Source organism: Castor canadensis, chromosome 12, assembly GCF_047511655.1.
Source record: "Castor canadensis chromosome 12, mCasCan1.hap1v2, whole genome shotgun sequence".
Classification (NCBI taxonomy): domain Eukaryota; kingdom Metazoa; phylum Chordata; class Mammalia; order Rodentia; family Castoridae; genus Castor; species Castor canadensis.
This window is the reverse complement of record NC_133397.1, coordinates 115,663,350-115,690,324: the sequence shown is the minus strand read 5'-3', so window position 1 is coordinate 115,690,324 and position 26,975 is coordinate 115,663,350. Positions and strand designations below refer to the sequence as shown.

General features: G+C 38.9%; 1 pseudogene; it reads right to left on the bottom strand.

The window, feature by feature from the left end:
• LOC141414745 (large ribosomal subunit protein uL6-like) lies at window positions 1–26,975 on the bottom strand (annotated as a pseudogene).

Below are 26,975 nucleotides of genomic sequence, written 5' to 3'. Positions count from 1 at the left end.
TCAGCCTGACTGCTGTCTTTTTTTCAGAGACACAGAACCATCCAAAACTTTTCTCATATCCTTGTTTTGACCTGTGTGGACTGATGGAATAAAGGAGCTGATCTGAAACATGTTTAATATTGTTTTATTCAAGAATCAACTCAGTTTTAGGCTTGAGATACTGAACAAGCAACATCTGGCCTCATCTAACCCTTGTGGATAAATTTTTCACCCAAGAAATTTCAGACTTCAACAACAGACACTTTCTCCTGAACAACACTGATGGGAAAGTGAGCACATACAGACCTCATCTTGTAACAGAAGCCCAGTGTGACACTCTTGACCATGTTCTGACCATGAGGACAGATGGTGCTGATGATAGCCAGTTCCAACTTCCCACCTTTGTCAGCCTGGGCCTCTTTTTCTTTCCTAGAAGACTGGGTTCTACAGTTGTATGATGGAAGTCACTCTGCAGGGTTCCCCTGGGACTCTTAAAAATAACTATGTATTCCTTCAAAGTGATGTGTACAGTTTCTAGAGTGGGTAAATCAGAGAACAAGTTCAGTGTTTTATGGGGATTCACATGAACCCTCACATCAACCTGAGACAGTAGATAATATTATTATCATCATCTCTACATTATAGCTGTAAAATTTAGGATCAGAAGGATTAAATGATGTCCTCAAGGTCACAAGACTAATATGTAGTGGCCCTATGAAGCACATTCTAGAAATATAAGTATAGAGTTCACAATCTTACATGTTACATTGGGCTCCTTATCTTTAAGCAGACCAATTACTATTTAACCTCTGACTTTCTTTCCTCATCCACAAAATAGGAATAATAATGTCTACCTTAAAGTGTTGTCAAGATAGAAAGAGATGAGAGAGAGACAGAGAGAGAGAGAGAGAGAGACAGGGAGAGAAAGAGACAGAGAGACAGAGATAGGAGATATCCTGGGACATAGAAGAACGGTGTGGATTAAAACATGGAAGAAAAAAATTATGACACTTAAGGAGCTTTTCTGAATTTTAAGAAATATGAGGCATAGATCTCTAAGTGTATTGGAGACACAAATGATGAAGACTATGATACATACATGAACATGAACCTTGCCACCCTTTCAAGAGAACTCCAGTATGGTTTATCCATTCATCCTCCAAATGCTAATTGGGAAAGTACTGCATGACACACTAGTCAGCAACCTCCAGTCCCTAGTTTCAAACAAGTGAACCTGGAACCATAATAGAGAATGATGGAGTTGCATAGCACTAATCAACTCTTAAGCATGTAGTGATTCTCAAATGGTGCCTTCTGCAAATTGACATGGTGGTTGAAACAGAGATTACATGCAAATTCTTTTGCATTATACAAATCTGTGAAAACACAACATTCTATATTGCATCACCTAATCAGCAAGATCTTATGAATTTTGTAGGCCCATATTTTCTAATGGTTTGTAAGTCATTACGTTTTTGTATTTTTCATTGGTTATTGGACTGTAGTTGTACATGCTGCATTATACTTGTACACTCACAACTTATGGCATAAAATGTGCAAATAGTAAAAAGACACCATTCACAGGAAAGTAGTGCCAGTAACAGGCAATATCCCCAACATTTCTATCAGGTTTAATAAAAAATACCTTCTCCATTCACTGCAGATTACTGCCACTGACCCATCAATGTCCATGTTGTATATTGAAAAATGAATATGCTTAAGTAGAATGTATGATACATAAATTTACAAAAACATCAAGTGACATCTCATATTCTTAAAACCCTGAATAATAGTAGAGCTTTGTTCATTGTTGCTTTTGTAATACAGAGTCCACCTAACATATCTGAACTTCACTTTATGTGGGAGTTCAGATTTATATTGTAAGAGTTTATTGTAGGATTTATGTTGTAGGAGTTCCTACAACACAGGGCTATTACAGTATTAAATGAGATTATAGGCACAGTGGCCATATAAATTATAAAGAACTACAGAAATACATGTCTGTATTACTACATCCCAATCTTCTAGAGTACTGGGATTTGAACTCAGGGTTTCATGGCTGCTAAGCAGGTGCTCTCCACTTAAGCCACACCTCCATCCATATTTGCTCTGGTATTTTAGAGACAGGGTCTTGCTTATTGCCCCAGCCAGCCTGGACCATGATTCTTCCACTCAGCATCCCAAATAGCTAAGATAACAGGCGTGTGCCACCATAGCTGGGCTTTTACTATTTATTCTTCAACATTTCTCCTTTCGTTCATGTTACAGTTCCATTTTTGTGGATATAAAATATCCATATCCAAAATGCCAAAAGAAGCCCAAATAGCCATGGAAATATAAGTTCTATTAAGGGACAACTGTGTTCAGGCCATTGTACGAATCTTCTAAATTCCCATCTGAGACCTTTCTTTGAGCAGTACTGATGTTTGAACTCAGGGTTTTGCACTTACAAGGCAGGTGCTCTGCCACTTTAGGCATACCTCCAACCCTTTTCACTCTGGTTATTTTGGAGATACGGTCTCACTTTTTGCCCAGGCTGGCCTGGACTTCAAACCTCCTATATTAAGTTGCTCACTATCCCTCAGTAGACAGAGGTGTGCCAGCACACCCAGCTTTTTTCCAATGAGATGGGGTTTCTGCGAATTTTTTCTGCGAATGTTGGACTGGAAATGCAATCTGCCTATCACAGCCTCTCACATAGCTTAGGATGGCAGGTGCACGTCATGTGTCCAGCTAGTTTTTGAGATGGAGCCTCATGAGTTATCTGCGTAGGTTGGCTTCAAATGAACCACTATTATCTGAATCTCAGCATCCCGAATAGCTAGAATTACAGGTGTCAGCCACCAACACTCTTGAATTGACTCCAATCAGGCTCTCACCACCCTCCCTCCACCAGTGGCTTCTATACAGCTAAATCCAATGGTCTTTTCACTGTCCTCATCTTAGTCTCAGAAGCATTGTTACAGGCAGACATGGTGGTACACTTCTGTAATCACAGCACTCAGAAGCACTGATGAGAGGACTGTCTTCTTCTTAAAATGTTTTATCTGGCTTCCAGAACAGAGTATTCTCCTGGTTTCCTCCTTTCTCTCTGGCTGCTCCTTCTCATTCTTTTAGCTTCTCCCTTGCCTCTTCACATTTGAGAACACTAGACTCAGTGTTCTGCGCTCTCCTCCTGGTCATCTCTTCCAGTCTTATGGCTTTAAATACCATCTACGAGAGTATAAATCTGAAATCTCAAGCTTCATTCCTCTGAGCTCCACACTCCTATTTCAAGCTGCCCACTTGACATCTCTGCTTAGATGTCTAAATAACATCTGAAATTAAAAAAAAAAAAAGGCAGGTGCCAGTGACTCACTCTGTAATCCTTGCTACTTGGGAGGCTAAGGTCAGAAGACTATGATTTGAGGCTAGCCCAGGCAAATACTTCCAAGACTCCATCTTCAAAATAAACAGAGCAAAAAGACCTGGAGGTGTGACTCAAGTGATACAGCACTTGCTTTTCAAAGGAAAGACCCCAAATTCAAACCCCAGTTGCACCAAGACAAAACAAAACCCTAGTCAGATATTCACTGTATGTACTCTATCTTAAACCGCCACTGTATATACTCTATCTTAAACTCCAAAGATGAGTCTTACTCATCTTAATGCATGGCAGTCATAGCCTCCCAGATGCTCAGCCCTAAAACCTTGGCATTACCTTTGACTACTTCCTTTCATAATATCCACATCTCATCCAGAAATAAGCTCTCTCAGCCTTTCAAAATGCATCTAGAGTCCAAACACTACTTTCTTCATCCTGGTGGTATAAGCCACCCTCAAATTTTGTCTGTGTTCTTCTAAAACTATCCTAATTGGTCTCCCAACTTTCACCTTTGCCCCTACAAACTGTTCTTAATATTCCAGCCAGAGTGACTTTCTTAAAACTTAGTTAGGGGCTGCTGAGGTGGCTCAACCAGTAGAGTGCCTGCCTAGCAACTGTGAGGCTCTGCATTCAAACCCCAGTCTGCAAAATAAAAAAAAAGATTAAAAAAAAATTAAGTTAGATCATGGCACATTTCTGTTTAAAGTCATCAAGCAATATGTCAGCTTAAAAACCAAAGTCCATACGATTTCCTGTAGGACCATATGTCATCTGTCCTGTTACCTCTTCGATCTAATCTCATACCATCATGTCCTTCGTTCACTGTGTTCCATAAACATTGGCCTCCTCTCCATATCCTAACCCTAACTGCCCTCTATGGCCTTTGGCTCTTCCTGGTTTTTTGGCTGGAAGACACATCTCCCACAAAATCATCATGGCTCCCTAGCTCACCTACCTCAGCTCTCTACTCAAGTGTTGCTTTCAACTCTGTGCTTCTCACCTGTCTAAACTGTGGTACACACACACACACACACACACACACACACACACACACACACAGTTTTCCCTCCCTTGTTTTATTATTCCCCTAAGCACATATCACCATCTTATGTGGTTTAAAATTATTGATCTAGTTTATATATCCTCCTCTTGTTCATTGTTGGTTCCATGGGAGCAAGGATTTTTGCCTATTGTCTTCAAGACTGCACCCCTCACGAAGTAGGGATGGTCAGGTACATATCAGATACTCAACACATATCTGCTGAGGGAATGAATAAATGCATCTCTGTCCACTTTCAACCTCAGGTCCTGTGCCCCAACCAACAAGATGAAATGGTGACTCTAATGAAGGACTCATTCTCTAGCCATTGGTGCCACCCCCTCCAAATCAGTTCTCTCTCAACCTCTCTCTACAATATCTCCAACATGTGCCTCCTTTGAGCACATGTTGCTAAAGAGTGGGAGACAAAGAGGGAGAGAAGGGCATGGGGTTCCAATATCCTCTTCAAGGGTACATCCTCAATCGCTAACTATCTTCTCCTAGGCCAATACCTCCTAAAGATTCCACCACGTCCCAATCACACCATGGTGGGGAAAAAGCCTTCAACACATGGGCCTTTGGGGGACATGCAAGATCAAAACTATAGTGCTATAACCATGGCTCAAGCAGTAGTGCCATGAAGTTCTGAGTTCAAAACCAGTACTGCAAAGAAAAAGTTGGTAAATAAGCCATGTGATATTAATGCATAATTGATAACTAAAGTAATAGAATATAGAGACTAGAAACACCCGTATGTTGATGGAAATTTAATGCACCGGTAAGCATTTCAAATAGGTGGGGAAAAGATGGGGCCAGTCAATAAATGGTGCTGGAACAACTGACAATATGGACAAAAATGAAATTGCATCTTTTTTTTTTTTTGCCTTTTCTTTTTGGTGCTGGGATCAAACTCATGACCTCATGCGTGCTAGGCAAGCGCTCTACCACTGAGCCACATCCCAGACCTTGAAATTGCATCCTTTTTTCACACCATCCAGAAACATCAATCCCAAGTGAATTAAATAAGTAAATGTAAAATACAAAAAAATTAGATGAGATATAAATGAATAGCTTTATGTCCCAGGGTAAGGAAGAATTTTTCAAGATGTAAAATCACAATAAGAGAAAAACATGAAGCTGATGAGTGGCTCACGTGGTGGAATGCCTACCTAGTAAGCATGAGTCCCTGAACTGAAACCCCAGAACCACAAAAAATTTCTTAAAGAAAGAAAAAGATGGGCAAATCTGACTATAGCAATATTTAAAATTTTTAAATGTATACATCACAAAAATAATCTAAAGAATTTTAACATAAGCAAGAAGCTGAGAAAATATATTTACAATGCATCATGCCAACACAGGATTGGTACCCAAACTTTACAAAAATATCTATAAGCATTAAAAAGAAGACAAACAACCCAGCTGGAAAACACACAAAGGCATCAACAGGTAATTCACAGAAAAGGAATATCCAGGTGACCATCAGATAAATAAAAAATACGAGTCTAGTAGTAATAAGCACAATTAATTACATGTACTGCAATTAAAATCTGAAAATATTTCTGACCCACAGAGTTTTGAAAAATATTAAAAGACTACAGGATCAAGTGTTGAAATGTAGATACACTGCTGGTAGGAACATAAATTGCTTAATCTAAAGCTAAACACCTATTTTTCAGAGCAATATTTAATGAAATCTAAATGTCTAAAATCAAGCAACTCCAATATAAGTAATATATAAGAAGATGCATGAAAGAATACTAATTACAGCATTATTCTGTATTGGCAACAAAATAAAATTCTTTCAAAGCCAAGATGACCATTCTTAGGACCTCAGGAGTACTTCTAAGTAAACTGAGTTGTATTTCTTAAATGGAACCCATACAGTGGTTAAACAACCGAACTCAGGCTATATGCACCGGCATGATAAATCTCCAAAATGGAAGGAATAAAAACAGGAATAAGAGAAAATACATTATATCACAACTTAATCTCACAACTTAAGAAATACTGTATATGTTAAGTGCAAACATAGTAAAATATTTTCCAATATGGTAATAAGTTCAGGCTAGCAGTTACTTCTAGCAGGAGGGAAGGAAATGGGTTTAGGGAAGAATACACTGAAAATGTTAGGGAGCTGAGGCTGTGGCTCAAGTGGTAGGGTGCCTGCCTAGCAAGTAGCAGCCTAAGTTGAAACCCCAGTACCAACCCACCCCCTGAAAAAAAAAAAAGAATGTTAAATGTATGTAATACTTTATTTTTAAGAGTCTGAACTGAATATGGTAAAACATTTAATATAAAAAATGGTTGTTTGTCATGGTTCTCAACAGGTTCCTGTTTAAAACCAAGTTAACTTTATTCCAGGATTTTTTTTTGTTTGCTTTTGTGATGTTAGGGATTAAACCTAGGGCCTCGTCACACTAGGAAAATACTTTACTACTGAGTCATACACCCAGCAAGGGTATATTCCAGGAATAAGTAACATCAGAAAATCTGCTACTAGAACTCATTACATGAATAGTCATAATGACAAAAGGAGCATATTTAAATAAACTTCTGCACTCCTTCCTGACATTAACCTTCTGTATTGTTCTTCTGTATATTCCTATCACAACCCTTGCCACATTGCAATTTGCCTTCTCACAGTTTGCACACACACACACAAATAAGCACACACACACATATTGGACTATGAGAAATGTAAGGGCAGGCACAAGCTACTATATGCCTGACAAGAAGGACCAACCAACTGACTTAACTATTTGATTGATTGTCTAATAATAGAAAAGCATACTATCTTTACAAAAAGGAACAAATACATGCACTAAGTGATATCAATAGGTTAACATTTGGGCAACGTATTATTACCTTTGGCAAGACAGTCTCACTAGTCAACATTTTTTTCATCTGTGAAATGAGGACTGTATCTCTAAAGTCTTGTGAAGACTAAACAGGTTAACATAAGTGAAGTTCTTCAAAGAGTGCTAGCAGACAGATGTTCAATAAATATGGAATATTACTCAAATGGGCTGAGCTGACAGTCAGGGAGGCTTATAACTCCAAGCCTTCAGAATTACAGGCTTATGGCCCCAAGCCCAAGAGGCCAGACACAGGTCTAGGTTCCCAGGCTGGAGGCTGATTGCTCTGGGCTTTCATTGCCGCTGGCCTGGCTACTGGGCAGCCAATATAATCCTCAGCTCTTAAGGCAGTTATAAGTAGCAGCAGTCAACATCAGCTAGTGTTGTAGCTTCTAAGCCTCAGGTGTCAGGACCCATGGCTTCTAACAGCAGCTACTGTCAAGCTCTCCAACCTTAGGTGTTAGAACCCTTGGCCATAGTGTCCACCTTTTGGGCCTGGGTGTCAGGAGCGTCAGCACTTAAGGCTTGGCAGGTCCCTGTAACACTTCCAGCAATCAGGGCCTGCAGTCCCTGCTCTTTGGCTCTCCACAGCCATCTCTGTACTTCCATAGTCCTTGGCTGTATCCACTGCTTTTGCTCCCTACTGCATACCTGAAACTCTTTTGGCACTTTTTATTTTTGGCTGGGACTAGGACTTTGAACTCAAAGCTTCATGCTTGCTAGGCAGGTGCTCTACTTCTGCAGCCACTTCACCAGCCATTCTGGTGCTCTCTTGCTGCCACTGCTGCTGCTGTTCCTACTCTGCTGTCTCCTGTTGAGGTTACCAGCTCAGCCAGCTCTACTTAAGATGAAAATCAACAGTAGGTGAAGAAAAGACCATTCAGGAGAAGACTTTTACTGGGCCTAATTTGACAACACCAGGGCGCAGCACTGTAGGATGTCTCCCGGCTGACTTGAAAACTCAGATAGCCAAGAGGGGCATATGGCAAAGGCATTCCAGCAATCATGGCACAGTCCTTCCTATGAATGATGGATTGTGTTTGCAACGATCACAGGCCTTCTACTGGGACACCAGAGGAAGTGCTGCCAATCTGGCCTGAGTGAAAATGGTTGCTACACCCTACCAAGGTTCATGATGGCAAAAAAATCTTATGTAGGTTACTTGAAATGGACCTTAGCTAACCCCTTTAAGCCACACTAATATGTCATAACACTTCGAGAACTTCTAACATAGCACAGAAGCACTGCTCCAAAATAAAAGAACTGCAAGATTGATCCTTGGATTCTAACTCTGACTCTATCAACAAATAAATGTCACTTCAGTGAGTAACGTATCGTCCCTTACCTCAGGTTACATCCGTAAAGTGACGGCCCCAGCCTATTCACTCAGTATCATTCAACAATACACTGGCACTATTCTGGGAATGATGCTACAGTCTCTATCCTAAAGAAGTACATTATTTTTCTGGAAGATATACTTCAAAAGAGATCTTAAAAAAGAGGACAAAACCTGATTAAGTAGCAGCAATTGCTAATAATGTCCTAATATACATTCTACACTTTGTCCTAAGAAATAGGTTCACTTTTAGTATTCATGCTGGTTCCCAGCTAAAAGCTATATTCTTAAATCCCTTTCCAACTGTATGTGCTCATGTATCTAAGTTTTGGCTATGTAAGCATAAGTATTACACGTCACTTTGGGGGAGTGTCCTGCATGGAAGGGATGTATCCTTCTTTGGTTCTCTCCCTGATTGTTGTCTGAAAACTACACGTAATTGCTGGAGCTCCATCTCAGATGCATGTAGACATGGATCACAACTACCAATGGTAGGCAGTGAGGTAAAACAGACTGAAATTCTCTTCACCTTAAAGGGACAACCATACCAGCCCTAAACTGCCTGTCCTAAGACTTCTCTTTGTTTGGAGTTCTGCCACATGCATCTGAATCTAATGCTAGTTTAATAAGAAGTGCTACAAGTAATCAATATACTAGGACAGAAAGAGTCCACACCAAGTTGGGTTTCTTCTCAGAGACAGAAAAAAAAAAGGCTGAGATTTTGAAAGAATTTACATTTACATATGTGAGATGAAGAAAAGGTGAAAATGTGAGCAAAGTCAACAAAAGCATAAATTGTTGAGGTGTAATAAGAAGACTCTCTTAACTGAAGTAGTGTGTTATAAGAGTATTAGACTTCTTCAATAGGGAGAAAACATGGAAGGATTTAATGTTGGGATAAGGACTTTATATAAAGTTCAAAAATTAAATCCAATCTCTGGGGACTGGCAGAGTGACCTGCCTAGTAAGCATGAAGCCCTGAATTCAAACCTCCATACGGTAAAAAAAATAAATAAATACAATCTCTGGGAAACCTTAATATTGCAACTAATTTTGCCTAGCCCCACATGACTTCTCTCCTCTGGTAAGGCTCTCTGCTATGAGTTAAGGAAAATGATGAGTCCTCAGAAAGATCTGGGGTAGAAGGAGGGATAAATAGGGAAGAAGTCAGAGCTTCTAGACAGTGAGAAAACAAGTGAGATTATAAATAAAGCTATGCAGGAATAACTTCTGTTTTCTCACCTTCTGTAGCATTCCTTTCATTTGTTCTGACCTCTATAAGGCCATGTGACTATGAAATAGATATCAGGAACCAGGATGGGGCCTAAGGAGAGATTGTATGAAACAGGCTGCAGCTTGTCTCTAGTCAAGACTTTTACTAAATTGGGAAAATGATGTCCTTTGTTGCTTATTTGGGATCCATTCCTGCTCAACAAGGCCACAGATTAGGAAGAAATACGAAGCCAAAATCCCAGTTAGTAACAAAGTGCATTACCTGGAGTGTCCTCTCTGTTGCTGCATGTCACCATGAGGGATAAGGATGACATATTGATCATTTAGAATCCAGGCCATGTTCTTTTCCCTCTTTATCATAAGTAACAACATATATATTCCCAGTAACAATCAGGAGTACACAAACTTCCCTACTTCTTTTATACTTTTGTCCCCTAAATTCATATTTTCATTAAACTGAGCACTTCTTGTATTTCAACAATGACTTTTGACAGAAAATAGGCCTAGAAGGGCAGAGATTCAGTGTCTGTGTTGCTTTTTCATATTTTATAACTCCTGTCTACAGAGACCTAGATCATGACAGGCACATGGAAAATACCTGAATCCAGGAAACTGTCAAAATTCAAAACCTATTAAAGATAAGATTTTATGCATTAACATGCTTCCTGATGCAACTTTATATTCATGACTATTAACTCAATCTTTACTACCAGCGATCTAATTTCAGTTCTCAATTTAACTGCATTTTGACTCGTTTAGAAGACTATTTCAAACCTTCTCCTCTTTTCTCAAACCTCCAGGCAGCCTTGCTTCCCCCTTCACCAAAGAAACCAAAGCACTAGGAAGAAAGCTTTGCCGAACGTTCACAGTGCACTTAGTGGTGTTTCTCCTGTGACTCTGGATGAATGTCTTGCCACCGCCAAACTGTTCCCTGAGCACTAGCCCCTATCTCCTCTCACCCACATTTCCACCCACCTGTTCAAGGACAATCTCTTAGCAATGTTCTCCTTCTCCTCTCCTTCTTGTACTATCAATAGTCCCCTCTGTCCTGAACCATCTGCCATTTCTAGGAAAACACTCTTGGTCCCATTTCCCCTCTACTTGTAAGAATTCCATTTCATTTCCCTTCTCTTCTCACAGTAACCCTTCTTGAAAGAGTTGTCAGTGTCTGTCCTCTATTTCCTCATTACCACTGTCACCACCTGACAGACCACATATGTTATTTGTTTATTATTTCGTCTAACAAACAGATCATTTTTTGGACGTTTTTGTTTTTTGGCAGTACTGTGGGTAGAGTTCAAGGCTTTTGTACTTGCTAGAAATGCTCTCTACCACTCTACCAACCCATTCTTGGACTTTTATGTGACACAAATAACTTACTATTTTTGAAAATAGATATATATATCACCTCAAAGTAAATTGTTTAAAACACAAGTAAAATTCTAACATGGACTAACAAATTTCATACTTTAGTGCACATTTCTCATCTGTATGTTACTTCACTATATTAAGATATCAACAGTCTCTTAATTAACAAATGCACTGAAATCTCTATAGAACATTCAAAATATTCAAAGGAAAAAGCAATTATACAACTTTTTTTAAGAGCCTCCGACATTGTGACACTGAAATTAAAACAATCAGCAATAAACAGCAGTTATGATAATACAAAGTAACCCATGGAACCCTGTCTTATAGCAATATGAACACCCAAAAGTAATCAAATAGAAAGAAACACTTAATATTGTTTATATGGACAGTTAGATTGCTTGAGTATGCTCATTTTCTGTTTGTTAAAATTCTAACACTTTTAAATTAAATTTAAAATCTGACCTCCATTTAAAATTCCACAGCCAGTAACTTTTTACCTGTTCACAGGCCGTGAGTCTCTGGTGCAATTGTAAAAACATTTACACCATTTGCTCACCAAACAGAAAGAATTCCCCCTTCTTTCACCATCTAGTCAAATGAAGGAATCAACTTCGGTCTCCTTTTCTTTAAATTATGAACCTAGAAATGAACAAACTTATTTTTCAATTACTTTGCTGGCGATATGAAATTATTTCTTTGTTAATGAAAAAAATTATATATATATAATCATGACTTTGAACACCAATTTAGTTTTCTTTCCAGAAAATGTTGATATATTAACATTTTTATTTCTCCAAATACTATTCTAAGAATGGGGAAAGAGGATGAAGGAGAATGATAATGTGATAATTATAACATAATTTAAAATTTTACATTTCTTTTATGACCCATCAGAGATGGGGGAGTCACATGAACTTTTTGCTTATGTTGGTCTCAAACCAAAATCTATCCATTCTCTGCCTCCCAAGTGGGTAGGATTACATGTGTGAGCCACAACACATGGGCTGTCTTTAAATTTTTATAGAAAAATTTAAGACTAACTGCTTACAGGAAAAACAGCATATAAATCTCAAACTAGTAAAAATATGGATTAGGAGAAAAGATGAGAAAAACATGAAAAAACAAGACAGGCAAAAGAGAAGCATCCAAGGAACAAGAAAAATAGGAAACAAAAATATATTAACAGAAACAAGTACTAATACCAATATGGACATTATACATAAACATTTACAAATACATACATTAGGACAGAGAGAGTCATCAGTCAAAAAACAGAATGTCAAGCTGAATAAAAAATAAAATCTAGATGTAAGCTCTTACTCAAACCTAGGGGCCACTACAATCTGAGTCTTGAATACCCTTCAAAGGCCCATGAACTGAAACCTTTATCTCTAGCCTCTGGTGCTGCTGGGAGGTTGTGGAACCTTTAGGAGGTAGAACCTAGTGGAAAGAAGTTATGCCACTGGGTTCATGGCCTTGAAGGGGATACTGGGAGCCTTTCCCTTCCTCCTGTCTTTCTTATTGCCTCCTGGACATCATGAGGTGAACAGGTCTGCTCCACCATGTACTCCTACCATAAAGTACTGTGCCACTACAGGCCCAAAGCAATAGGGCCAAGTGAGCATGGACTGACACCTCCAAAACCATGAATTAAAAAAGAATCTTTCCTTTTAAAAGTTGATTCTCTCAGGTATTTTGTACAGTGACAGAAAACTGATACAAGAGCATAGAAAAACTGAAGGAAAATTAAGACAAAATTTAAAATTTTGTTTATACCATTAATACTATCAAGTAAAATAGAAGAAGGATTTAAAGAGCTGTAACAGATGCTAGCCAAAAGGTGAAAGGACCAGTCATGGCACAAATTCCCTTGGCTACCAGCATGGCAAGATAGCACTTGGACCTAAGGGACAAGACTGTTTTAAAATGAAATTTTGGGGGAAAGAAATATAAATCCTTTACACTGACACTACATTGGCTATAGATAAGAGGAGCAAGAGAACATGAAGCAGACAATGTCCTGTGGTAGGTGAGTCCATGAAGAGAAGCTTTTGTTGATTGGTTGGATGGTTGGTTGGTTGGCTGGATCTAAAAGCAGATGTGATGTGCCCTGATAGGCAATCTTCAGCATATACGAAAGGAATATGGAACCTTTTCCTTTTGTTTGTTGATTTAGCTTGAATCTGTAAAATAAAATGATCTCTTATCTCTCTGATCTTAATTTAGGCCTTAATTTAGGACATCTCAGAGATCTCCGATCACCACAAATTACCCTCTCGCCCAGCCGCGCTGGAAGCACTTGCATACACTGAGGGAAAGTGGCCACATAGATGTATGAATTGAAAAAGCTGCACTTTATGGGCAACAACTATCCTGCCTTCAGAATTAAGCACAAAACACAGGGGGTGGTATATTAGTTGTTTAAGGCTACTGTAACAAAGTACCACAAGCTGGATGGCTTAGTTCACAGCTGCAGAAAACTTAAGGTGTAGGTGGGTCCATGCTCCCTCTAAAGGTGCTTGGGACAAACTTATGTATCTCTCCTAGCTTCTGGTAGCCTCAGATGTTCCTTGCCACGTAGATGAAGATGCATCATTCCAATCACGACTCTATCACCACATGGTGGCCTTTACATCATCACCATCATCTGTGTGTCTTCTGTCTAAATTTGCTCTTTAGAAGTCAAAATAGACTAGGCTCTATTTCTGAATTAGGTCAGATGCTGATATACTAGAAGCAAAGACTGCAATGTATCTTTTGGAAAGGACACAATTCAGTCAGTAACAAATGTATTCTCCATCTCACCCTCAATAAGCATTCTAGCCAAGATAAATACGGTGAACTCTACACAAAGGAGGTGTCTAAGACATCAGCAATAACAGCAACACAGAGAGCAGCCAGCTCAATCGGATTGTCACCTCAGCAGGGCTGCTGCAGCTGGAGCTCTGCAGTTCAGTAGGCATCAGACCTGGGGGCAAGAGTGGCAGTTCCACTCTGACCTACTAACACAGCTCAGGTGTCAGTGGGCTAGAAAGGGTAATGCTTCCGGAATGCTACCTCTCCAGTTCTTCTCGGGCTACTGTGATGTTCCAGGCCTGACTTGTCCACACGTACAGAGTTATGTTACTATACACTTTGAATAGTCTCTTTGCTGTGAATCTTATTTGCTTCATAAAGAGTATTCTCTACAACCAAGATCTACAAGCAGTGACATGAAGTTTTGCCAGGGACAATAGTAGCATTGTATTTGTCTAATGGTATTCTAATCTCACTGGTTATCTCATAAAGAATTTTCAGCTTCACAGGTGATGATCATGGTAGTACCAATAACAGAATAAAATTGTAGAACAGTATGAGAGTAGATCTATCAGTCATAGCCCAGCAGGTAACAGCTGCACATTGGTACGGGTACCAACTGCCCTATTTCTTATAAGAGATTGGAAACCTTCTGAATGTCTAGAATTATGGGAATAATTAGATAACCCATACTTACAAATGGAATATTTCACAGCCCTAAAAGCGATGTTTGCAAAGGATACTCAATGAAGTGAAAATACATATGCTATAACATTCAAACAAAAAGGAGCCAGGCATGGTGAATGATACCTGCAATCTCAGCTACCTGGGAGGCAGAGATTTGGGAAGTCATGGTTTGAGGCCAGCCAGACCATAAGGTAGTGACCCAAGCATGGTGGTATGTACCAGTGACCCAGTTACTAGAGTTATAGATGGGAGGACTGCAATCTGAGGCTGGCTCAGAGCACAAATCAAAGACCTTCTCCAAAAAATAAGTGAAGAAAAAGGGCTGAAGGGATATTCAAGTGGTAGAGGGCCTAGCAAGCAATGTGAGGCCACGAGTTCAAATCAAAGTACCACAAAAAATGTAAGACACAAAATTATGTATACAGGGTGACTGCAGTTTCCTTTAGAAGGAGAGAAACAGAAATAGTAAGCTAGCTAGAAAAACAAGTCTAGAAGGAAATAAAAAGCATATTGAAATATTGAAATTGACCTCTAAACAGCAGGGATATGAGTAATTTTGACTTTCTCTCAGGGGCTTGTCAGTATTATCTAACTTTCCTAAAACCAATATTCATAATCAGCAAGAAAACAATGTCATTTGTCATGGTCCTTCCCGTTCATATATTGCAAAAAGTGGAAGGCTACTCATTAAAAGGAAGCAGCTTCAATCTCAAATGGCACAATCCTCTATAAAAATTGTTTTATTAAAAAGATAATAAAAGCATGGGAATTACAATACTTCTATAGATACTGCTAGATAACGTGTGAAAATAATTTTAAAAATTGAAAATTGAATAATGGAGGTAATGGCTCCATCATTCTAGTTTTCACAAATGAAAACCTTTTTTTTTCATTTTTCTTTTATTATTCATATGTGCATACAAGGCTTAGTTCATTTCTCCCCCCTGCCCCCACCCCCTCCCTTACCACCCACTCCACCCCCTCCCTCTCCCACCCTCAATACCCAGCAGAAACTATTTTGCCCTTATTTCTAATTTTGTTGTACAGACAGTATAAGCAACAATAGGAAGGAACAAGGGTTTTTGCTGGTTGAGATAAGGATGGCTATACAGGGCATTGACTCACATTGATTTCCTGTGCGTGGGTGTTACCTTCTAGGTTAATTCTTTTTGATCTACCCTTTTCTCTAGTTCCTGGTCCCCTTTTCCTATTGGCCTCAGTTGCTTTAAGGTATCTGCTTTAGTTTCTCTGCGTTAAGGGCAACAAATGCTAGCTAGTTTTTTAGGTGTCTTACCTATCCTCACCCCTTCCTTGTGTGCTCTCGCTTTTATCATGTGCTCATAGTCCAATCCCATTGTTGTGCTTGCCCTTGATCTAATGTCCACATATGAAGGAGAACATACGATTTTTGGTTTTTTGAGCCAGGCTAACCTCACTCAGAATGATGTTCTCCAATTCCATCCATTTACCAGCGAATGATAACATTTCGTTCTTCTTCATGGCGGCATAAAATTCCATTGTGTATAGATACCACATTTTCTTAATCCATTCGTCAGTGCTGGGGCATCTTGGCTGTTTCCATAACTTGGCTATTGTGAATAGTGCCACAATACACATGGATGTGCAGGTGCCTCTGGAGTAACAGTCTTTTGGGTATACCCCAAGAGTGGTATTGCTGGATCAAATGGTAGATCGATGTCCAGCTTTTTAAGTAGCCTCCAAATTTTTTTCCAGAGTGGTTGTACTAGTCTACATTCCCACCAACAGTGTAAGAGGGTTCCTTTTTCCCCGCATGCTCGCCAACACCTGTTGGTGGTGGTGTTGCTGATGATGGCTATTCTAACAGGGGTGAGGTGGAATCTTAGTGTGGTTTTAATTTGCATTTCCTTTATTGCTAGAGATGGGGAGCATTTTTTCACGTGTTTTCTGGCCATTTGAATGTCTTCTTTTGAGAAAGTTCTGTTTAGTTCACATGCCCATTTCTTTATTGGTTCATTAGTTTTGGGAGAATTTAGTTTTTTAAGTTCCCTGTATATTCTGGTTATCAGTCCTTTGTCTGATGTATAGTTGGCAAATATTTTCTCCCACTATGTGGGTGTTCTCTTCAGTTTAGAGACCATTTCTTTTGATGAACAGAAGCTTTTTAGTTTTATGAGGTCCCATTTATCTATGCTATCTCTTAGTTGCTGTGCTGCTGGGGTTTCATTGAGAAAGTTCTTACCTATACCTACTAACTCCAGAGTATTTCCTACTCTTTCTTGTATCAACTTAAGAGTTTGGGGTCTAATATTAAGATCCTTGATCCATTTTGAGTTAATCTTGGTATAGGGTGATATACATGAATCTAGTTTCAGTTTTTTGCAGACTGCTAGCCAGTTTTCCCAGCAGTTTTTGTTGAAGAGGCTGCTATTTCTCCATCGTATATTTTTAGCTCCTTTGTCAAAGATAAGTTGCTTATAGTTGTGTGGCTTCATATCTGGATCCTCTATTCTGTTCCACTGGTCTTCATGTCTGTTTTTGTGTCAGTACCATGCTGTTTTTATTGTTATTGCTTTGTAATATAGTTTGAAGTCAGGTATTGTGATACCTCCTGCATTGTTCTTTTGACTGAGTATTGCCTGGCTATTCGTGGCCTCTTGTATTTCCATATAAATTTAACAGTAGATTTTTCAATGTCTTTAATGAATGTCATTGGAATTTTGATGGGAATTGCATTAAACATGTAGATTACTTTGGGGAGTATCGACATTTTTACTATGTTGATTCTACCAATCCATGAGCATGGGAGATCTCTCCACTTTCTATAGTCTTCCTCAATCTCTTTCTTCAGAAGTGTATAGTTTTCCTTGTAGAGGTCTTTCACATCTTTTGTTAGGTTTACACCTAGGTATTTGATTTTGTTTGAGGCTATTGTAAATGGAATTGTTTTCATACATTCTTTTTCCATTTGCTCATTGTTAGTGTATAGAAATGCTAATGATTTTTCTATGTTGATTTTGTATCCTGCTACCTTGCTATAGCTATTGATGATGTCTAGAAGCTTCTGAGTAGAGTTTTTTGGGTCTTTAAGGTATAGGATCATGTCATCTGCAAATAGGGATATTTTGACAGTTTCTTTGCCTATTTGTATTCCTTTTATTCCTTCTTCTTGCCTAATTGCTCTGGCTAGGAATTCCAGTACTATGTTGAATAGGAGTGGAGATAGTGGGCATCTTTGTCTGGTTCCTGATTTTAGAGGGAATGGTTTTAGTTTTTCTCTGTTAAGTATAATGCTGGCTGTAGGTTTGTCATATATAGCTTTTATAATGTTGAGGAACTTTCCTTCTATTCCTAGTTTTCTTAGAGCTTTGATCATGAAATGATGTTGGATCTTATCAAAGGCTTTTTCTGCATCTATTGAGATGATCAAGTGGTTTTTGTCTTTGCTCCTGTTAATGTGGTTTATTATGTTGATTGATTTTCGTATGTTGAACCACCCCTGCATCCCTGGGATGAAGCCTACTTGGTCGTGGTGAATAATCTTTTTGATGTGTAGCTAAATTCGGTTTGCCATTATTTTGTTGAGGATTTGTGCATCAATGTTCATTATGGAGATTGGCCTATAGTTCTCCTTTTTGGAGGTGTCTTTGCCTGGTTTTGGGATAAGTGTAATACTGGCTTCATAAAATGTGTTTGGCAGTTTTCCTTCCCTTTCTATTTTGTGGAACAGTTTAAGGAGGGTTGGTATTAGTTCTTCTTTAAAGGTCTGATAGAATTCAGCAGAGAATCCATCAGGTCCTGGACTTTTCTTTTTGGGGAGACTCTTGATTGCTGCTTCAATTTCATTTTGTGTTATAGGTCTATTCAGGTGATTAATTTCCTCTTGGTTCAGTTTTGGATGATCATATGTATCTAGAAATCTGTCCCTTTCTTTTAGATTTTCAAATTTATTTGAATATAGGTTCTCAAAGTAGTCTCTGATGATTTCCTGGACTTCCATGGTGTTTGTTGTTATCTTCCCTTTTGCATTCCTAATTCTACTAATTTGGGTTTTTTCTCTCCTCATTTTAGTCAGGTTTGCCAGGGGTCTATCGATCTTGTTTATTTTTTCAAAGAACCAACTTTTTGTTTCATTAATTCTTTGTATGGTTTTTGTGGTTTCTATTTCGTTGACTTCAGCTCTTATTTTTATTATTTCTCTCCTATTTGTTTTGGGATTTGCTTGTTCTTGTTTTTCTAGGAGTTTGAGATGTATCATTAGGTCATTGATTTGGGATCTTTCAATCTTTTTAATATATGCACTCATGGCTACAAACTTTCCTCTCAAGACTGCCTTAGCTGTGTCCCATAGGTTCCGGTAGGTTGCGTTTTCATTTTCATTGACTTTCAGGAACTTTTTAATTTCCTCTTTTATTGCGTCGATGATCCATTCTTCATTAAGTAATGAGTTATTTAGTTTCCAGCTGTATGCATGTTTTTTGTCTTTACTTTTGTTGTTGAGTTCTACTTTTACTGCATTGTGGTCAGATAGTATGCACGGTATTATTTCTATTTTCTTATATTTGCTGAGGCTTGCTTTGTGTCCTAGGATATGATCTATTTTGGAGAAGGTTCCATGGGCTGCTGAGAAGAATGTATATTGTGTAGAGGTTGGATGAAATGTTCTGTAGACATCTACTAGGTCCACTTGATCTATTGCATATTTTAGATCTTGGATTTCTTTATTGAGTTTTTGTTTGGATGACCTATCTATTGATGATAATGGAGTGTTAAAGTCTCCCACAACCACTGTGTTGGCGTTTATATATGCTTTTAGGTCTTTCAGGGTATGTTTGATGAAATTGGGTGCGTTGACATTGGGTGCGTACAGATTGATGATTATTATTTCCTTTTGGTCTATTTCCCCTTTTATTAGTATGGAATGTCCTTCTTTATCTCATTTGATCAATGTAGGTTTGAAGTCTACTTTGTCAGAGATAAGTATTGCTACTCCTGCTTGTTTTCGGGGGCCATTGGCTTGGTAAATCTTCTTCCAGCCTTTCATCCTAAGCATATGCTTATTTCTGTCGGTGAGATGAGTCTCCTTTAGCAACAAATTGTTGGATCTTCTTTTTTAATCCATTTTGTCAAACGGTGTCTTTTGATGGGTGAATTAATCCATTAACATTAAGCGTTAGTACTGATAGGTATGTGGTGATTCCTGCCATTTAGTTGTCTTAGTTGTTTGAAGGTTTGATTGTGTGTACCTAACTTGATGTTACTCTCTACTGTCTTGCTTTTTCTTATCCTGTGGTTTGGTGCTGCCTGCCTTTTCATGGTTAAGTTGGGTGTCACTTTCTGTGTGCAGGATCCCTTGCAGAATCTTTTGTAATGGTGGCTTTGTGGTCACATATTGTTTTAGTTTCTGCTTATCATGGAAGACTTTTATTGCTCCATCTATTTTGAATGATAGCTTTGCTGGGTAGAGTATCCCGGGGTTGAAGTTATTTTCATTCAGTGCCCGGAAGATCTCACCCCACCCTCTTCTTGCTTTTAATGTTTCTGTTGAGAAGTCTGCTGTGATTTTGATGGGTTTACCTTTGTATGTTACTTGTTTTTTCTCTCTTACAGCCTTCAATATTCTTTCCTTAGTTTCTGAACTTGTTGTTTTAATGGTGATATGTCGTGGAGTAGTTCTATTTTGATCTGGTCTGTTTGGTGTCCTGGAGGCCTCTTGCATTTGTATGGGAATATCTTTCTCTAGATTTGGGAAATTTTCCGTTATTATTTTGTTGAATAGATTATGCATTCCCTTCGCTTGCACCTCTTCTCCTTCTTCGATGCCCATGATTCTCAAGTTTGGTCTTTTGATGAAGATGGTGAGTTCTTGCATTTTCTTTTCACAGGTCTTGAGTTGTTTAATTAATAGTTCTTCGGTTTTTCCTTTAATTACCATTTCATCTTCAAGTTCTGAGATTCTGTCTTCTGTTTGTTCTATTCTGCTGGATTGGCCTTCCGTTTTGTTTTGCAGTTCTGTTTCGTTCTTTTTTCTGAGGTTTTCCATATCCTGGCAGTTTTCTTCTTTAATGTTGTCTATTTTTGTCCTGAGTTCATTTATCCGTTTATTCATTGTGTTCTCTCTTTCACTTTGGTGTTTATACAGTGCTTCTATGGTTTCCTTTATTTCTTCTTTTGCTTTTTCAAATTCTCTATTTTTATTGTCTTGGAATTTCTTGAGTGTCTCCTGTACATTTTGGTTGACCCTATCCAGTATCATCTCTATAAAATTCTCATTGAGTACTTGTAGTATGTCTTCTTTTAAATTATTCTTGTGGGCTTCATTGGGTCCTTTGGCATAGTTTATCTTCATTTTGTTGGAGTCTGGATCTGAGTTTCTGTTCTCTTCATTCCCCTCTGGTTCCTGTACTAATTTTTTGCTGTGGGGAAACTGGTTTCCCTGTTTTTTCTGTCTTCCCGTCATTGTCCTTGGTGATGTTACTGTCCCTGTACAGTAACAGGCTTTGTTTGCTCAGAGTTCTCTTGTGCGGGAGCCTGTGCTACAGGCTTTCCCCTTTCCAAGCACTGGGAAAGGTGCCACTGCCCCTGCGTTGTCAGGCCTGCATGTTTATTTACAGTTCATGTGGGAGGTGGGTCTTTCCCCCTTTCCTCTGAAGTTTTCCTCCCACTGCCACTTTCACAAGCTTTCCTGCTCCTGCTTACTGGGCAGTGCTGCTGCTCCTGCCGGCCGCCATGTTTGTTTACAGTTCACGTTGGAAGTGGGTCTTCCCTCCTCTCACAAGCTTCCCCGCTCCTGGTTGCTGGGCGCGAGCCCCTGCTCCCGCCAGAGCCTCTCCGGCCTGCCCGGGTTGTTTATTTACAGTCCCAGGAAGGATTCCCATCCCTCAATCTTCAGCGCTCAGGGTGCCCCACCCTCTTTCCAGCATGTCTTAACTGTTCTTATTGCTTATTACTCAGTTTCTCTTTTTTTTTTCCTGGGTGGAGGTCAGTCTGTCCAGGGGGCTATGCTGCTCTGGCCCAGGCTTGTCTGTGGGGCTACTGCGGTACCACAAAGCTCACCTGGTCCGCGTCTTCCCAAGCCGTATGGGCGCCGGCCACTGGCAGCCCCGGGGGCCCTCCTCGTTTCTCCATTTATTGTGAAGTGGAGATTCTCTGCACCGGCTGGAGATGTGGAGGGGTCAAAGTTATGCCTTTTCTCGGTGATTACGCCTGCAAAGTGTGTCTCTAGTGTCTCTCCAAGATTTCACTAAAGGAGGGTCGCTTTCTGCTTCCTACCTGTAGCCGCCATCTTGGAATTCTCACAAATGAAAATCTAAAAGGCATTTTTGAAATTTCCCTCTTCCTGTAGCTGGATGGACATAGTTTTCTCTAGATTTGGGAAATTTTCTGTAATTATATTGTTGAGTATGTTACACATTCCTTTTTCTGGCACTTCTCCTTCTTCAATGCCCACAATTCTCAGATTTTGTCTTTCAATGTTGTCAGAAAGTTCTTGCATTTTTTTTCACAGGTCTTCAGCTGTTGAACTAATAGTTCTTTGGTTTTTCCTTTAATTACCATTTCATCTTTGAGTTCTGAGATTCTGTCTTCTGCTTGTTCAATTCTGCTGGATTGGCATTTTACCTTGCCTATGTTATTTTTTTCTACTATCTGTAAATAAATAAATAAATGTGTGTGCCTGAGTCGCTGAAAGATAAGTTACAGAGCCGTGACTGTTCATCCTTAAATAACCCAACATCTCCTAAATATATTAGCCTATACAATCACAACACCATAATCACATCTCATAAATTAAAAGTAATTCACTACAACATCACATAGCTAGTCTATGTGGCACTTACATATATTAAACTATCACTAAGAATTAAAATATTAACATAGGCACTGACAAGGGTGAACCTTGAAATTATGCTGAGTGAAGCCAGGCATAGACAACCATATATTGAAAGATTTCATTGCTATGACATATCCTGAGCAGAAAAATTTATAAAGACAATGTAGAATAGTGATTGCCAGGGGATGAGGACAGATGAGAATGGACAGTGACTGCTGACATGAACAGTGGTTCTTTTTGGAGTGAAGAAAATATATTCTCAAAACTGGATGGTACTAATGGTTGCACAACTACCATTACAAATGTACTAAGAACTACTGAACTACACACTTTAAAATAGTGAGTTATAGTATATAAATTATAACTCAATAAACTTGCTACCTTAAGGAAAGGGTAAACTAGGAGTGCTAACCCATGGCTGTAATCCCAACACTTGGGAGCCTGAGGCAGGAAGATTGTGATTTCAAGGTCAACCTGAGCTACAGAGTGACTTCCAGGCCAGCTGGAGCTACATAGTGAGACTCTGTCTCAAAAGAAAGAAAGGAACAAAGGAAGAGAGGAGGAGGTGGGGGAGGAAGGAAGGGAAAGAAGAAGGAAGTCAAAAAGAAAAGCTTGTTAGATATGGCACTCCTCTGCTTAAAATCCTCCACCAGTTTGTCATTTCAAAGTCCTTTCTACATCTGACATGGCCCTGTCAAACCCTCTGCTTGATCTCTGACTCTATGTCCTGTAATCATTTCTGGCTCACTCCATTCCAGCTGCACGTGCTCCCATCACTCTAAGTGTTCTCTCTGTAGATAAATCCATGTCTCACTCCTCACTCCCTTCAAGCCTTTATTCGAATGTCACCTCCTCAGGAAGAAGTTCCTCAATCATCCTTTATAAAATTTCAGTCCGTAGTCCTGCCTGCTCTCCTTCCCTGCTTTGATTTTCTCTGTAACCTCTGTAACTAACACATTGTCTTAGTTGTTTCTTTTCTGTCTCCCAACAAAAAAGCTGTTTCCCTAGGACACCAATTTCTGTTTCTTTTCTTTTCTTTGCTGAACACATAACAGAGCTGGACAAACTGTACATTTTCATGAAAATATCCAAAATTAACTAAATTAGACAGGGGCAGAAAATTCCTAACCTCACTGAACAGAGTGTTGCACAACTGCAACAAATAACTGGCTATTTGGAAGGCAGAGACACGAGGATCTTGGTGAAAGACAATCCTAGGGAAAAAGAGAGTGAGGCCCTCAAAAACAAGCCAGATGTGATGGCACATGCCTGTGGTTCCCACTATTTGGGAAGCAGAGGTAAGATTATCATGGTATGTGGTCAATCTGAGCAGTTAGCACAGCAAACAAGAAATGAAAAAGACTGAAAGCATGGATCAAACAGTAGAGCACTTGATTAGCAACCATGAGGCCTGCTTTCTATCTGCAGAACTACAAAAATAATTGATAAGATAGTTAAGAAGAATCATTAGAACTTCCACATTGTTAGAACTAATAAGAGTGATAGAGTGGTTCAACATGATAACCCAAGAGTTGTCATATAAACCAGCATTAAACATTAGAATAAAACAGAAACAATTCATACAAAGTATCTAGTACATGCTTTAGTAAATTTTTTAATGGTACTGGGGTATGAACTCAGGACCTCATGCTTGCTAGGCAGGCACTTTACCACTTGACCTATTCTGCTGGCCCAGTGTCAAGCATATAAAACTTCAAAATGTGCAACATTTGTATGAGACAGTTACAAAAATTCATTCAAAGATATAAAAGGAGAGAGAGAGAAAGAGAGAAACATGTAGCCCTTTCTTAGGTGAAAAGATTCAATATTGAGATTTCTTCCCTAAATTCATTTAGTATAATTCGAGTCAAAATTTCAACCAGAGTTTGTTCCTTAAGAAGCATGGCAAGCCAATTTCAAAGTCAAATGGAAGGAAAATGTGAAAACCAAAAACAGTGACAGAATCACAGCTTAGATGATACAGCTCTAAGCAACAGATTTTCCCTACTCACTTAATTACTATTAACAATAAAATGATTGCAGTCATAAAATGATTTGGCCACAATTTTCATCAGAGACAGAATCTAATATTTTCTTCAGTACTACTTACCTCTGAGTATAAATACAAGATAGTGAAGTAACACCATCAAAGAGCCAGAAGTGAGTTTTGCAAAAGCTCCTAATTTGACTCCTTCCTAGCAAGAAACAACTTCATACTATGTGAAAGTTCAAAAGTATTTTGGAGTCAGAAGTCTCAGGGCACAGAACTTACTTTGCTAATTTATAGTGAAACACTAAAGTGTCCACTGGCCAGTATCTAAATATAACCATGCACATTACACAGGAGTTATCAACCTTAACAGTAGAGACTTCACCTTATACCACTGCCTACAATCATACCTGGAGTATAGCAACTATCCAGTAAGTGTAGATTAAGAATTCATTTAATGCGAATGAAAACCACTGAGATGGAAACAATTGATACTATGGTATAAGTTGACAACTATGGTATAAGTTGACAACTATGGAATTTTAATGAGGTAACATGACACGACAAATAAATTCAAGTTTCAGTCTTGGCTTAGGCATACACTGAGTGATGCAGGATAAACTTCCCAACTTCTCTATAATTCAGTTTCTCCATTTGAAAATGAAGGAAGTGTCTTGGCTATACTGGTCACTATTATCCCAGCAGTTCTACTTTTCAGGATTGTTGTCTAGCAGGCAGGAGGCCCTGGGCTCAATCTCAGTACCACACAGGCAAAACTTATGTTACTTAGTTTCCCCATATGTGGCTATTTCTCAGTATCTTTTTCTCATTCATTTCTAATTTAATTTCATTATGCTCACAGGAAAAAATGTGATAAATTAAATCATTAAAATTTATTGACTTATTTTATGGGTCAGTATATGGTGTCAGTGATTTTTACATATGCAACCAAAAACAAACTAAATGTTCTGCTATTTCTGCCTGAAGTGTTCTACAAATGTCACTTCATTGGTCTTGTGAGTGAAGTTTCACTTACTTCTTACTTTCTGGTTCTTTCTGTTCTTTTTAGACACAGGATCTTGCAATGTAGCACCAGACAGCTTTCAACTCTCAATCTTCCTGCTTCACCTTCCAGAGTACTGGGATTACAAGGCAATTACCATCACACTCAGCTTTGATGTGTTTTTAAAATGTACACTACCTTACATATACTCGAAAGCTCTTTTAACAATATGCTTCCAGGTTCCCCTTCCCATTCTTTTTATTATTCTCATATATTTTACTTCTACCAGTTATGACTCCAAAATATAGATCTGCTTTTGACAATTACATTTTTTAAAAGGTCTCATAATTATAAATCCCCAGTAATTACATTTTCTAAAAGTTTCATTAATAGCTTTCTGTTTTATTGTCATTCCTAAACTTATTCAATGAAATATGTATTTTATGATATTTGGTCATTTTTTGACAGTATTGGGGTTTGAACTCAGGGCCTTGAGCTTCCTAGGCAGGCACTCTACCAGTTGAGTGACATCACCATCTATGGTCATATTTCTATTATAGAACTTGAGTTGCATTTCATTTGTTTTCAAACTTAGAACACCCTAGACGGTGATCTATAAGAGCAGGCTCAAAGTTATACGCACATCTCCTAATTTAGCAAAAGATCCGGTATAAAGAGATAGACATGAAATAAGTAACATCATGAAACATATGTAACAGTGTTATTTTAAGAAATAAATGGTTTTTGTCTAAGATTTGAGTTTTTCAAAGGAAAAATAATTCATTAAAAACACAGATCTGGGCCTGTTGTTATAGGATGTGACTACAAGACACAGTGCTTCAAAGCAACAAATTACAAAGCTAGTTTTCTATACATTAACCATCAATGTACTACTGCATTTTCCAACCTCTTACCTTTAGAAGATTGGGTCCCTAAAAGAGCCACAGAAAGGGCTAAGTGGGGTGAAGCCGTGGGAAGCGTGTGCAGTTCTTAGATGACAAAGAAGAGGTGCTTCAGGGTGGAGGTTGTGGTCTACAGTGTCTACACAAGACCAGGGTTAGTTAAATAAATCAAGGCTTTTCAAGTGTCCTTTGGATTCTGTGATTTGGAAGTTCAGTAAGGCAGACTAGTGATGGCTGAGATGAGTCTGCAGTTTATTCACAAAGAAGTGGGAGACAATGAAGGGGATGGTCCAAATCGGGTTACATTGTACACATACATGGAAAAGTCACAAGGAACTCCCCTTTACCGCTATTATGTTCCAATAAAAATGTTTTTAAAAAAAAGAAGTGGGAGATGAGGACAAGGAAATGAGTTTTTGGAGACACCTGCAGGGGACAGGCACAAGGACAGAGAGTAGAGACTCCCTGCCCTCTTCAGACCTGGGATGGGGAAAGTTGTTCAGCCTGGTTGGCTCCCTAAGTGCTGGTCTTCCCTGGGGCGGGGCACCCCTGGACGCTGGCTTTCAGGTAGTCACACACTTCTCACCTCGAGGCTGGCAAGCGTCAT